This window comes from Neopelma chrysocephalum, unplaced genomic scaffold, assembly GCF_003984885.1.
Source record: "Neopelma chrysocephalum unplaced genomic scaffold, ASM398488v2 Primary Assembly neopelma1_363, whole genome shotgun sequence".
NCBI classification, from domain to species: Eukaryota; Metazoa; Chordata; class Aves; order Passeriformes; family Pipridae; genus Neopelma; species Neopelma chrysocephalum.
The window spans coordinates 211929-216343 of NW_020898027.1; the positions used below are offsets into that span (position 1 = coordinate 211929).

The 4415-nt window shown below is 51.8% G+C and overlaps 1 protein-coding gene across 1 annotated transcript in view; it reads right to left on the reverse strand.

Moving 5' to 3' along the window:
* LOC113978842 (cortexin-1-like) overlaps positions 1-4415 on the reverse strand; it is a 24037-nt gene that overhangs the window by 11854 nt on the left and 7768 nt on the right. The gene's annotated exons all lie outside the window — the stretch shown is intronic.

Genomic DNA, 4415 nt, shown 5'->3' on the forward strand with positions numbered 1-4415 from the left:
CATCCCTCTCCCAGCTCATCCCTCTCCCAGCTCATCCCTCTCCCAGCCTGGCAGCTCCCACAGCCCCCGGAGCAGCCCTGTCGGTGCCCAGCCAGGTTGCCATGGCACCAGGATGTACCTTTTCCCTGGCACTGCCATTATCCATGGTTTTTTCCCACCCCCGGTGCTCTTCCCTGCCTGGAAGCTCCCGGGGGGAAGGAATTCCAGGGCTGGGAGCCCAGCAGGGCTCCAGCTCCCGGGGCCTGAGCTCGGCGTGGGATCTCTGGGATCTCTGCCACATTTAGGGGGGTTTTTTTCCCCCCCTCAAATCACTGATTCATCTTCTCAGCCTTAATTGCATCATAACCCAGTTTTTTTGGCCGGGAATCTGTTCCAGGAGGGAATAGGAAGGGGCTGGAGGGGCTGGAGGGGCTGGAGGGGCTGGCACAGGCCCAGAGGTGCCGGTGCCAGCGGGAAGTGGCTCCCAAAGTGTCTCCCTGCGAAGGGACCTCGTTGTCCAGAGCCAGGAAACCCCCCCAGGGATGGTCCCGCTCCTCTGGGATCCCTCTGGATCCTTCTGGAACAGCTCAGCCTCCAACACATCCGTGATGTCCATGATGTCCATGATGCTCCAGCTTGGAGCAGCCTGGGCTGGTGGAAGGTGTCCCTGCCCACGAGATGAGCCTTCGGGTGCCTTCCGACCCCAAATTTAGGATTTCAAGCCCGATTTTGGGATTCTGAGGCTCCGGAAATCAGGGAGCCACGGCCACGGCTTTTCCTTGGAATTCCGGCAGGAGCAGTGGGAGAAGGGTCAGGGAGTTTGGACTCCAGGGAAGAGCTGGGGCCTGATTTTGCTTCAGAACACCCAGAAATCACCAGCAAGGCAAAGCTGGCAGGTCCAGGAGGGTCCTGGCAGGTCCAAGGGGGTCCTGACAGGTTCAAGAGGGTTCTGGAAGGTCCAGATGGGTCCTGGCAGGTCCAGGTAGGTCCTGTCAGGTCCAAGGGGGTCCTGACAGGTTCAGGAGGGTCCTGGCTGGCACAGGCGGGTCCTGGCAGGCCCAGGTGGGTCATAGTTGGCACAGGTAGGTCCTGTCAGGTCCAGAAAGGTCCTGACTGGTTCAGAAGGGTCCTGGCTGGCACAGGTGGGTTCTGACAGGTCTAGGTGGGTCTTGGCAGGCCCAGGTGGGTCCTGGCAGGTTCAGGAGGGTAATGTCAGGTCCATGTACGTCCTGACAGGCCCAGATGGGTTCTAGCTGGCATAGGTAGGTCCTGGCAGGTTCAGGTGGGTCCTGGCAGGTCCAGGTAGTCCTGACAGGCACAGGTAGGTCCTGACAGGCCCAGGTGGGTCCTGGCTGGCACAGGTAGGTCCTGGCAGGCCAAGGTGCCCTGGTTTGCCGGGTGTCCAAGCTCACCCGAGCTGCCCTGGGCAGCTGAGCAGGACAGGCTGGAGGTGCCAGTTTGGAAGGAGAGGCAGGGCCAGGCCCGGGGCCAGCGGGAACAGCTCGGCTCAGCTGAGCATCACCCTGAGCTCTGCCACAGCTCCAGCAGCAGCACTGCAAAAACCTCCTGGAAAAGAGAGTCTGCCTTGGAAAAGCGGTGCTGGAAGGCTGGAATCTCCAGCTGGGCTGTGTGGGGGCAGGAGACGCGGTTGCAGGAAAAAACAGATATTTATCTGTCATATTTGTCTGTTATTATTTCTCTCTGCCCATCTTTGTGCAGAACAGACAAATATTGTGTCTGAAACGAGGCAAGAACAACAGCCACGAGCACAAGAGCCACCCCGGTGACTCCAGACCCCGCAGGGAGCAGCTCCAGCAGCTTTCCAGGTGCCTAAAATAAGCTGGGAATGGAGCAGACACGCGGGTGAGGGAAGAGGAGACTCTGCAGTGTGTCGGTGCCAGGAGAGCTGAGAGAGCTCTGCCACCAAAGTACCAGGGAAAGGAAAGAAAATCCCAATTAATCACAGAATCAGCTGGGTTGGAAGGGACCTCTAAGATCATCAATCCAACCCTTGATCCAACCCCGCCGTGGTTCCCAGCCCATGGCACTGATGCCACATCCAGTCTCATCTTAAAAACCTCCAGGGATGGAGAATCCACCCCTTCCCTGGGCAGCCCATTCCAATGGCTGAGCACCCTCTCTGCAAAGAAATTCTTCCTGATATCCAACCTAAACCTCCCCTGGCACAGCTGAAGACCCTGAGCCCTCTTGTCTTGCTGAGAGTTGCCTGGGAAAAGAGACCAACCCCCCCCTGGCTCCCCCCTCCTGTCAGGGAGTTGCAGAGAGTGAGGAGGTCTCCCCTGAGCCTCCTCTTCTCCAGGCTGAGCCCCCCCAGCTCCCTCAGCCTCTCCTCACAGCACTTGTGCTCCAGTCCCTTCCCCAGCCTCGTTGCTCTCCTCTGGACCTGCTCCAGCACCTCAATATCCTTCCTGAGCTGAGGGCCCAGAACTGGACACAGCACTCCAGGGGTGGCCTCACCAGTGCTGAGTCCAGGGCAAGAATCACTTCCCTGGACCTGTTGGCCACACTGTTCCTGAGCCAGGCCAGGATCCATTGGCCTTCTTGGCCACCTGGGCACACTCTGGCTCCTGTTCAGCTCCCTGTCATTTCCCAGGAGCTCAGTGACGGGAGGAACCTGTGCCGGGGCTGGGGGTGATGGTTTGGAGGGAACAGGATGAGCTGTCAGGCACAGAGGAGGGTGGGAGGGGGGCTGAGGGAAGGGGAGGTGTGGATTTGTTCCCGCTGGAGCTGCCGGCAGCACATTCCCGAAGCCTGGATGTGTTTGGGGTCTGTCAGTGCCTGGGAACGGCCAGGGAAGAAGCCAAGAGCTGGAAAAATGAATGGAAAAGGCAGTTTGAGAGGGATCATTGGGGTTGTGGGAGACTTGGACAGCACAGGGATCACAGGGATCACGGGGGCACCGAGGAGCCCGAGACGGGAAAAAGAGGGAGCTGAAAAGAGGGAATCTTAAGGAATCTAAAAAGAGGAGATCTTAAAAGAAGGAATTTAAAAAGAAGGAATCTAAAAAGAGGGGATCTTAAAAGAAGGAATCTACACAGAGAGGATCTAAAAAGAGGGGATCTTGAAGGAATCTAAAAAGAAGGAATCTTAAAAGAAGAATCTGAAAACAGGGGATCTTAAAAGAAGGAATCTAAAAAGAAGGGATCTAAAAAGAGGGGATCTTAAGGAATCTAAAGAGAGGAAATCTAAAAAGAGGGAATCTTATATACAAATATATAAATAAATATATATAATACAGGCACAAATAAACATATAATAAATATAAATAATAATATATAATGTATAAATATATAAATATATAAATATATAAATATATAAATATATAAATATATAAATATATAACATATACAAATAAATATATATAATACAGGCACAAATAAATATAATAAATATATAATATATTATATATAGATATATAAATATACATATAAATATATAATATATATAATTTTTATATATAAATATATAAAGAAATATATATGATACAGGCACAAATAAATATATATAATAGATACATATAATAAACATATATCATAATATATAAATATATAAATAAATATATGTAATACAAGCACAGTCCCTTATCCAAACACCCAAATGCACCCTCTCAACCCCCCTGTATGTGTCCCAAACACCCCCCAAACCCTCACTGCCAACCACATCCACCATCCAAGGCCAAAAAAGCCTGGAAGAGGGAGGCAGGGAACACAACCAGGCATTCTCCTCTCTCTTTATTTGCCTTTAATTTGCTTTTTTTCCTGGGGTTTTATTACCCATTAAAAGAAGGTGGGGCACGGACCTTCCCTCAGCACAAACCCGGGGAGAATTTTCCGAGAAATCCGCCTAAAAAAAACCCACTCTGAATGTTTGTGCTTTGTGCAAAAACCACCCAGAAATGCTGAGTAATCCTGCCGGGCTGCTAAGTAACCATTATTTTTAATTACCAATTAAAGGACGCGGTAATTTCTCGCATTCAGCCGCTAATGGAACTACAAACAACTCGACGCAAATCAGGTCTTTAGCATTTAATTAGCGGGCTCTGCCATGAATTATGGAACAAGTGGGCAAATGAGCTGCTCCAAAGAAACCCGTCGCTGCAAATTAAAGGGATTTGGGGAATTGTCGCTTTTGTCTGGGTTTGCCGCGGTGCCGCCACGGCACACGGAGAGTCACCGGGGTGTTTTTGGGGATGAGGGAGCTGAATTCCCCGAAAATAGAAGAAAATAAACACGCAAGAGTTGGGGTGTCCAGCCCAGCCTGGCACGGAATTATGGAATGGTTTGGGTTGGGAGGGATCTTAAAGCCCATCCAGTGCCACCCCCTGCCATGGGCTGGGACACTTCCCACTGTCCCAGGATGCTCCAACCCGGCCTTGGACACTTCCAGGGATGGGGCAGCCACAGCTTCTCTGGGAA